The sequence below is a fragment of the Sinocyclocheilus anshuiensis genome, unplaced genomic scaffold, assembly GCF_001515605.1.
Source record: "Sinocyclocheilus anshuiensis isolate Anshui unplaced genomic scaffold, SAMN03320099.WGS_v1.1 scaffold728, whole genome shotgun sequence".
Classification (NCBI taxonomy): domain Eukaryota; kingdom Metazoa; phylum Chordata; class Actinopteri; order Cypriniformes; family Cyprinidae; genus Sinocyclocheilus; species Sinocyclocheilus anshuiensis.
The window spans coordinates 182,845-193,252 of NW_015555767.1; the positions used below are offsets into that span (position 1 = coordinate 182,845).

At 43.4% G+C, this 10,408-nt stretch overlaps 1 pseudogene; it reads left to right on the top strand.

Annotated features, from left to right (window-relative positions):
- Positions 1-10,408, top strand: part of LOC107674181 (von Willebrand factor A domain-containing protein 7-like) — a 30,801-nt pseudogene that overhangs the window by 16,159 nt on the left and 4,234 nt on the right.

Consider the following 10,408-nt stretch of genomic DNA (forward strand, 5'->3'; position numbering starts at 1 on the left):
ATATATATATACATATATATACATATATATATATATATATATATATATATGTATTTATTTATTGATGAACAGAATGTTCATATGTTTATTGCCACTTCTGATCAGTTTAATGCATCCTTGCTGAACAAAAGTATTAATTTCTTAAAAAAAAATATCTTACTGAATGGGAGTGTAAACATGAAAAATTTGTATTATTGTTATTATTATTACTATTATTATTATTTTTGTGTCATCAGTGTGAATGAAACAACCAAAATGCTTCTCTTATTGCTGATCAGGTTGGAATGCTACTTTGTTTGTCTCTGTGAACAGAGGAGATTCAGTCACAGTGACTGACTGCTGTTGAATGACTCAACTCGATCTTTGCCTAGTCGATTCCAGAGACAGTCACCCACCCAGCAAGAAGGATCTAGATTTACTATCACGGTGAGCTTGAAGGGCCAGTTCACCCAAAAATGAAAATTCACAACTTTTGTATGAGCTTAGTATGACTTGTATGGAATTTGCAAAATCTCTGAAAATAATATGTATGACACATGCAAAATAAACTGACAATATCTCTAATCATATTAAACATGTTTCTTCTCAGGCCCAACCAAACAGCACTATAGAGCCTGGGATCCCTTTCTTTCTCAACTTTACACTGGTCACTAATGCTACAGGCGGCAACTACACTATCCGAGCTCGGGCAGACCGCAGCTTCAACCTGTCTTTCCCCAGTTCTCTGGACGCAGGGACAGAGGGAAGTGCTCAGGAAACCGTAACACTGACTGCACCCTCCGACACAGAGTCAGGGACGGATGTCACACTCACTATTGAAGCAGAAGATTCAGAGTCTGGTGACTCAAATTACGTGGCACTGCGGTTCACTGTCATGACTAAGGTAACTGTTATGAAAGCTGCAAACAAGAGTATATATTATTAATATTTACCATCCACCGAGGAGAATATATAGCTTTTTGCAACACTGCCTTTGCACTGCCTTTGTTTTTACATGCAAACAGTATTAGCGTTTTATCCCTTCATTGACTCTGATTAACCTCATTATTTTTTTTGGAAGGTCAGTGATTTCTCTAGCCCTGTCTGTCAGGTAGTGAGCATCAAAGCTGACTACCACTACAGTTAATCCATCTGTAAGCACAACAGTTATAACCACATCTAGTGGAGTCTACATTGTGTTTTTCTCAATTCCTCTTTTGCTCTGCAACTTAATTATTTATTTATGTGAATTTATTTATGGTGAATTTATGAGATCAGACCATTAAAAGCTCTTTGTTTCCTATCTAATATGTTGACTATTTAATTTTTGTCTTTTTTTATTTTGTAATGTAGTATCCAGGATTGATGGTTTACCCCACAACTGTCATTTGTCATTAAACAGTAATGTTTGGTTTCAGGCATATACTGTGATGTCTAGACTACTTTAGGAATGCCAATCTACATTCGAGACCCACTTATATAATTTATCTTATCTGCCATTAAAAAAACATTTCATAGTCTGTGTGGTTTGTAAGGACTGTGCAGAACCTTTCTAAAACCAGCAGGTTGTGGGGAATGAAGTCAAACTTCTTTCCGGGCCAAGCTGCATTTTTTAATCTTATCTGACATTTAACCCGTTTCGTTTGATTTGATAACTAAGGACCGATCATCACATCCTGATTTTGCAGGCATGTTCCTGGGTCAGCATGTTTTGTTGGTCCTAGAACAACAATCCTGTCAAGTTATAACCCAAACCCTAATCATAACCTAACCCTTTAACTAAAGGGAATAAACGGACTGTTTTCTGTTGTACTCTTGCATTATCAGGACACGTTTTTCCTGTTTAACACTGTAAAACTGCTTTGACACAAAAGCACTATATAAATAAAGGTGACTAGACTACTAAGCATATCTCTAACATTAGCCCTCATACCTGATTGGTTGTCAGAAATGTTGCACAAGGACCAAAAAGCACCAGGCTCCTTCTTTAGAACTATGGGGGTGTGAGGGAATGAAATCAGTCTTCATTCCAGCCCAAACTGTCAGGGGGAAAGAATAAGGATTCAGTAGCGAATGTTCAAAACAATGTTTATTTGGGAATACCCAACAAGGAAGATGACGAGAGTCAGATAGGTGAAGGGTTGAGGTAACTCCAGGTAGCGCAGGGACACCAACGGGCAGCCGATGGTCGAGGTGTCGTGCAGCGAAGTCCTCGGCAAGGAGAAAAGGAAACTCCAGGAACTGGTCAGGAACAGAGAGACACGAACTGAACACGGTGACAACATGAAACGATCTGACAACACAGGACAGAAAACACAGACATTAAATAGGCCAGCTGATAAGCCACAGCTGGCGCTTAATCAGCTGATGGCGCTGATCACCAGCACACAAACCACACCCACACCCACAATGACACGGAGAGAGCTATAATGAGTCAGTGAGCCCATGAACCGTGACAGGACCCCTCCCCCTAGGAGCGCCGCCTGGCGCTCCCAGATGAACCTACCTGTTGATTGTAATCATCAATAAGGGAGTGGTCCAGAATGTCCCTAGCAGGAACCCAACTTCTCTCCTCCGGACCGTAACCTTCCCAGTCCACCAAGTACTGAAATCCGCGTCCCCTCCGTCTTGAATCCAGAATGCGGTTAACCGAATAGGTGGGTTCCCAGTCTACGAGACGTGGCGGATTAATGGGTGAACGAAAAACGGGTTTTAATTTTGGAGACTTGGAACACGGGATGAATTCTCCTGTACGCCGGAGGAAGTTTGAGGCGGACTGCCACCGGACTAAGAACTTTGGTGACAGAAAACGGGCCAATAAATTTGGGAGCTAGCTTATTACAAACGGATCGGAGAGGAATATTCTTGGAGGATAGTTACGTTCGGCAGGTGATAAACGATGGGAAAAAAACACGCAAGGATGCATCTTGTCGTCCGAGGAAGAGTGCTGGGATAGCACCGCACCTACCCCCACCTCTGACGCATCGACCTCCACCACGAACTGACGTGTGGAGTCAGGGGTTACGAGAATAGGAGCCGAAACAAAGCGGCTCTTGAGGTTGGTAAATGCAGCTTCGGCTGCACTAGACCACCTGAACGTAGTCTTGGTGGAGGTCAAGGCAGTCAGAGGAGCTGCTAGTTGGCTGAAATTGCGAATGAAACGCCGGTAGAAATTGGCGAACCCCAGGAACCTCTGACAAGACGAAAGAGAGATCCAAGGCAGGCTATAAACCTCAGGTCAGGTAGAGATCAGACAAGAGGAGAAAACAGGCTAAGATCAAAACACGGGTAAACAGACTATGAACAAGACTAAACTAAACTTTAACTCAGGAAACACGGAATGGCTTGGTAAAGCAGCTAACACTAGGAGAGTGATAAATGCAGAACAATACTCGGCGACTAGAGCAGGATCTGGGTAGGTGTTATATAGTGTGTGTAATGGCTTTCAGGTGCGCGTGTGATTGGTTACAGCTGTGTGCAATCAGTGCAATGGATGATGGGAAATGTAGTCCAGGGCATAGTGTAACAGTCTGTGTAGTGTGAGAGTCCATGTAGTGAGCGGGTGACCTCTGGTGGTGAGTGAACGGAAGTTCATAGACCGGATTCGTGACAACTACAAGGTAATGAAATAATTATAATTTATTTGCGTGTGTGTGCAGTGTTACAACAATGTTGCAATGTAAATCACTCTTTGTGGTGAATTTTTAAATTTTTATTTATTGTTTTATTTTTTGAACCTGAAGATCTTTATGTGGGGGTGGTGGTGGTGGTGCAGGGAGTTATTTATTAAATTAGAGTTTGGTGAGTATGATCACAGAACTGTTTCAAAACCATTATTCTTAGAACCCCATCAGCAATTATTCAATGCCTACCAAATCTAACATGCCTGATTAACTGATTAATTAATGTGTATTGCCACTTTCACTTTCAATCTTTATTTTTCTGAAGAAACAATTCGTTGTGTTGACAGTGACATAGGCATGCAAACACAATTATCCACCACGAAGGTAAACATTCCATTAGAGAGACACTTGACTTAATCTGCAGGTTTGAGTCACAATGAAGTTTGTTATAGAGACAGAAAAAAATGAATGTATGGCATATTTCATAAAAAACTTAACACAAAATGAATTCATTCATAGAATGATTTTTTCCCACAGTTGCTGTGAACAGTCATGGTTTCACTGGTTGTAGTGGCTGTATTTCTCATCCAGGGGGCTCTATTTTAGCCCCCTCATGCTGCACCATTTAAAATCTTCCCTATACTGTAGGATCCCTCACCCATCATCGAATCACTGAGGCAGCTTTCCTCCACAAGATAGCATAAGTGTGTTGTGAAGTAGCCACTGCCTGGGGCAAAGATCTTACGCTACCTGTAAGAAAAGAATATGAGCGTGAACTAATTTGGAAACTGCATTCTGTTTACAAATTATTTGCTCACAACTCACATATTTGTAGAATGTCAGGTAGATTGGTTTACAGCTGGATTTATTTATATTTGTATTAATTCACCCCAATATTAATTTGTTCATCTGAATTTTAGAGTGTCCATTGTGTTTTTGTTTGCCGTTGCAAACTGAGACACAAGTTAAACTTTTTGTTGAAATCAACCGCAGATCACAGATGATGAATAATTAGAGTATGCCTTCTGTTAGCATTCCCATTCATCTCATAAGCAGTTGCAATCCTCTTCTGTATATGGCCAGAATTATTAGTTAATATGTCTGACTTTTTGTGTATCATGAATATTAACCATGCATTTAGTGGCAGTTAAAAGGTTGCAAAATGTAAAAATATGTATATATTTTTTTTACATTCCACTCCCCACCTCCAGATCAACAGCAAACTGACTGTAACTACCATCCAGAAAGCCTGCTCAAATGCATTTTCTTCCCTCTGAAAACTATCCACTTTCAATCTGGCTATTATTCAGACTTCCCTTAGCAATGCAGCTGTGGATAGAAAGCAGTTCAGTACCTGTCAGGACTCCTGGTGTGTCTTTTGGACCATGATTCAAATCTTCATTCAGCTTGAAAAAAGTTCCCACTGAAATTAGTACACACAAAACAAATGTTTTGAAAGTATAGATAAGAACATTTTTGTGAATAATTAGGTGGAGCTTTGATATCCATAATAAATATTATACTCTTAAAGCTTCATGTTTGTTCTGTTTCATGAATCTATAGTTGACATTGACAAGAGCTCCTCCATCATCAGACATTTTTGTTTTAACTGATGCTTCAGCAAAGTACACAGAATTAAAAAGTGCAGTTGAGGCCATGGTAGAAAGCACCAAGTCAACAGTGAGTGCCTGCAGATCACTTGTTATCACTGCTGGGTTTGTTATTTCAGTTTTGCAACTGATGTGTTAATGTCTACAAAACGATTCAATTTGTTAATGCATTAGGTATCATAAACCAACAATGAACAATAATATATACACAAATCAATATTAAGAAATGCTGTAATTTGTTTAGTTAATTGTTAGTTCATTATATATCTAATGCATTAACTGATGTAAACAAATTGAACTATGTTCTCTCTCTTTCTTTTCACCATCCAGGTTAACTTCCTGCTTACAAGCTCCTTATTGCATAGTGAAAAGGATGCCTCTCCATCAAGGTGAATGTCTCTGCCAGATATACAGCTGTACAGGGATCTGGCCCATGTTTCTGGTGGACAGACCATAGACGTCACAAACACTACATTGTCTCAAGCCAATGCAGTCATTACAGATGCTATCACTGCTGACATAGAGCTCACTATGTTAACTCCTATCATCACTATTATAATAAGATGTCTTTTATAATTTGCCATAAATATAAATTTGCATTATGCAACTAATCATATCCTAATTTAAATGCTTTGTTGCTGTTTTATGTTGTTCTTGGAATTAATTGTCCCCTTTTGAGTCACCTTCATGTATATAGCGCTATATACAGTACGGATTGTGTCAAAGCAGCTTTAAAGTGTTAAACAGGAAAATAATGTTTCAATGATATAAACAAAATTAAGTTCTACTGTAAAGCAGCTCTAAAAACAAGACAATAGTAAAAAGTCAGATTTTTTTTTTTCAATTAAAATCAGTTCATTGTTGATTTAGTTCATAATGCAGTTCCGGAAAAAAATATGGATATATGGATGCCATTATCCATCTCAGTTCAGATCTCATCCAATAGTGTCTGTGCAATCAATGTGATAATGTTGTCAAATATTAAGCGTCCTAACTAAGCAAGCCAAAAGGCGACAGTGGCAATGAACCCAAACTCCATCTGTGACAGGAATGGAGAAAAAAAACCTTGGGAGAAACCAGGCTCAGTCGGGGGGCCAGTTCTCCTCTGGCCAGACGAACCGACATGGTGTGGTTTAATTCCAGGCTGCAAAGAAAGTCAGTTTGTGGATTGGCATAGTTAAGAATATTCACCCAGTTCCTTCTCCTTGATGATTGGGATACATCATTCCATCGTTTGGTGGGGCTGAAGCTGCAGAGGACTCGTCTAGTTCTCGTGATTTTTGCTGATTTGTGTCAATGGCCATCTAGTTCATGAGGTCTTCGCAGTTGTTATGGTCTCCACTGACATTTAGGTCATTTGTGGTTGTCTCTAGGTGCTGATCTACCACCTGGCCTGGATGTTGGTCTGGTCTAATTGTTTCCCAAATGTGTTTCTTGAAGGTGACTGTTCATCAGGTAGAGAGAAGTTCAGCCAAGGAAGAAAACTTTTCTTTTGTGCTGTATTCATCTCTGTCCAACACGACAGTGTATATCACTGGATATTTTCTAGTTTTTTCCCCTCTACAACCTTACAGGTACAGCAACACATTATGAACAGAATGCTCATTTATGTGCTTAATGAATCAGTTTTTCTGTGCTTAACCGATCATGTAACAGTAAATAACAGATAATTATTGTGTGTCAATATTTGGTTTGGTGGTGCACTCCTTTGGTACCTTGTGATTCCAAGTTCCTGAGTGTTTGGTTTTATAAATACCTGCTGCTTACAATACTGTAGATCCTTACCTCTACTCTCCATGCCTTTGTAACCACACCCATGACAGTGCCACTCTTAACGTAATGTTTTGTCCCCACACTTTCAGGTGTGTCTCAGTCAGGTTCAGTGGCAGATGGTCCTCTGGGCAGCATCCTGACTGTAGGGAATTGTCTATATTCCTTCAATTGTGAATACATGTCCGAGTTCTGTGGACATCCTCTTTTACTTTGTGAAGATAGTTGAGGGAGGTCATGGAGACTCATGGGGACAGAGTTTCACCCGCACTTTTATTGGTACAATACTGATATCTTCCTCAAATATGTATATTTGAAGTTACTAGATTAAATCCAAACAAAACTCAAATTTTTTTCATTTTTTTCCCCCTTAAAACACTTTTTTTCAAAGTAATTCTCTGATTGCTGATCAGGTCGGAATGCTACTTTCTATGTCTCTGTGACTGGAAGAGATTCAGTCACAGTGACTGACGTGCTTCTAGTTGAAGCTTCAGGATCTGATGTTGTTAGTGGAACTATCAAAGCTGTTGGTGCAACAGACTTCCTGGTCAACATTGACAGAATCCCAGAGTGGGCATTTGTGGTGCAGCTGAAAGGGCTGTTGAATGACTCGTCATTGGTTAGTCAATTCCAGAGACAGTCATCCACCCAGCATAAAGGATCTAGTATAACCATCATGGTAAGAGCTATCAATGGAAAAATGTTGGGTACACAAACACAAATGACATACTCGGTTACTAACGTAACCTCGGTTCCCTGAGAGACGGGAACGAGTGCTGTGTCTGCTAAGACGCTATAGGGAAAACTCCTTTTTCTCTGAATACTGAAGCCTTTTCAATAACGCATTGTAACTGCACGGCCATTGGTTCGTGCAGTGAATTAAAAAACGAACCAATGGTTCGGCAGCAGAGCTCATTCCCGTATCTCAGGTAACCGAGGTTACGTTAGTAACCGAGTACATTCCCTATCGATACTTCACTCGTACTGCGTCTGCTAAGATGCTTTGGGGAACCAGTACAATCCCGCCGTGCTATGCTAGAGGAACAACTAATACTTGAACTTGCCTTGAGCACCAAATGGGGCCCAGCGGGACCAAGAATTTTGCAGGGAAGCCTGCGAGGAGGCAATAGAGCCAAACTCGCAGAGATCGGCCCGGCGCTGAGTAATTGTTCCAAGAGTAATTGTACAGCCTCGGAACCCAGTGGGAGCCAAGGGCGTACAGTGAAGAAGGCAAACGCCTGAAGCACTGGTTTTGCCATATGGCCAGAGTAAGTCCATTTAAGCAGAAAGGACCCGGGCCTGTAAGGCCGGGACATCCACATTATAAAACCTGGTAAATGTGGACGGTCGAGGCCCAGCCGGCCGCCGCACAAATTTCTGCAATGGACACACCGCTAGACCAAGCCCAGGAAGAGGCAACGCCTCTTGTTGAGTGGGCTCTTACTCCCATGGGGCATTGTAGGCCCAAAGAAGAGTACGCTAGCGCGATAGCGTCGATTATTCAATTGGGAAGTCTCTGCTTTGTGACCGGAGATCCTTTGGTGCGGTCACCGAAGCATACAAAAAGCTGTTCCGACTACCTGAACGGGGCGGAACACTCAATATATATTCTCAATGCCCTGATGGGGCAGAGTAAATTCAGCTCTTGGTCCTGCTCCGAAGGAGGAAGTGCCGAAAGAGCTATTACCTGTGCTCTGAACGGAGTCGAGAGCACTTTAGGTACATAACCATGCCTCGGCTTCAGGACGACCTTGGAGTCGTTGGGCCCGAATTCGAGGCAGGTGGGACTCACCAAGAGGACCTGCAGATCTCCCATACGCTTTACTGATGCTAACGCCAGTAGCAGAGCGGTTTTTAGCATCAGGGAACGAAGGTCAATGGGTTGTAGCGGCTCAAAGGGAGGGCTCTTTAGAGCCCTCCGCACTGTAAACAGATCCCATGTAGGGACTGTGATGGGGCGAGGCGGATTAAGCCTCCTAGACCGCTTCAAAAAGCAAACAACCAAATTGTTCCTGCCCACCGATTGGCCAGCTATAGGAGCGTGATAGGCTGCTATGGCTGCTACATAGACCTTGGGCGTGGAGGGGGAACAACCCTTATCCAACAGCTCTTGCAGGAAGGACAATATCAGAGATATGTTGCATGATAATGGGTCTGCGCCGCGGGCTGTACACCGCATCGTAGAGGGTGCTCTAGCCTGAGATATTGTATTTAGTACGCTCTCAGGGAGGTCCGCAGGCTCCCATCGAGAGGTCAGAGGTGCAGAGCCCACAGCTCGGGCTGGGGGTGCCATATCGTTGTGTGGGTTCCTCAAGAGCGGGGCCACCAACAGAACCTTGTGTTTCTGTTACCTGGTTCGCCTGATTACCTGTGGGATCAGGGCGATGGGGGGAAAAGTCTAAAGGAGGAGGTTGGGCCAGTCGTGGGTCAACGCATTCCTGTCCTTTGAAAAGTAAATTGGGCAGTGAGAGTTGCCTTCTGAGGCGAAGAGGTCGACCTCTGCCTTGACGAAGATCTCCCAGATTCTCTGAACCGTATGTCAGAGATAGCATATCTGCTCCATGGTTCAACCTGCTCGGCACATGCGCTGCTCTTAGTGAACGCAAGTTGAGCTGAGCCCATTCCAGGAGGCGCTCTACCAGAATGAAGAGGCACTTCGAGGAGAGACCACCCTGGCAATTTATATATGACACCACTGTTATGCTGTCTGAGCGGACTAGCACGTGGCATCCCCTTAGGTCTGGCAGAAAGGTGCAAAGGCCCAAACATACTGCCAGCATTTCCAGGCAGATGATGTGAATCCGACTCTCCTCTTTCGACCAATGGCCGAAAGCCGGTTTGCCATCGCACAGCGCTCCCCAACCCGTGTTGGAAGCGTCTGTCGAGACTAACTTCCTTCTGCAGACCATACCCAGGGGCATGCCCCGATCCATCCACTGAGAGTCTTTCCAAGGGGCCAGGGCTGCTACGCAGGCCCGGCTCACCTTGACACGCATGCGTCCATGGCGCAAGGCGTGGGACGGAACTCGTGGTTTCAGCCAGTACTGAAGGGGCCGCATGCGAAGCAGGCGCAGCTGAAGTACCGGAGACACAGAGGCCATGAGGCCCAACATCTTCTGAAATGCCTTGAGAGGGCGAGGGGCTCCAACTTTGAATGAGGCCGCGCGCTGCTTAATAGCCAGTGCACGATCTGGCACGACTATCGCCCTCATTCGGGCTCAGTCGAGAACTGTTCCCAGGAATGATATCCATTGGCTGGGGGACAGCGCACTCTTGGCAAAATTGACCCTGAGTCCCAGGCATTCTAAGTGGCTGAGGAGGAAGGATCTGTGAGATAATAGCTCGTTCTCTGACTGGGCCAGGATGAGCCAGTCGTCGAGATAATTCAGAATGCGGATTCCCATCTGTCTCAGCGGGGAAAGAGCC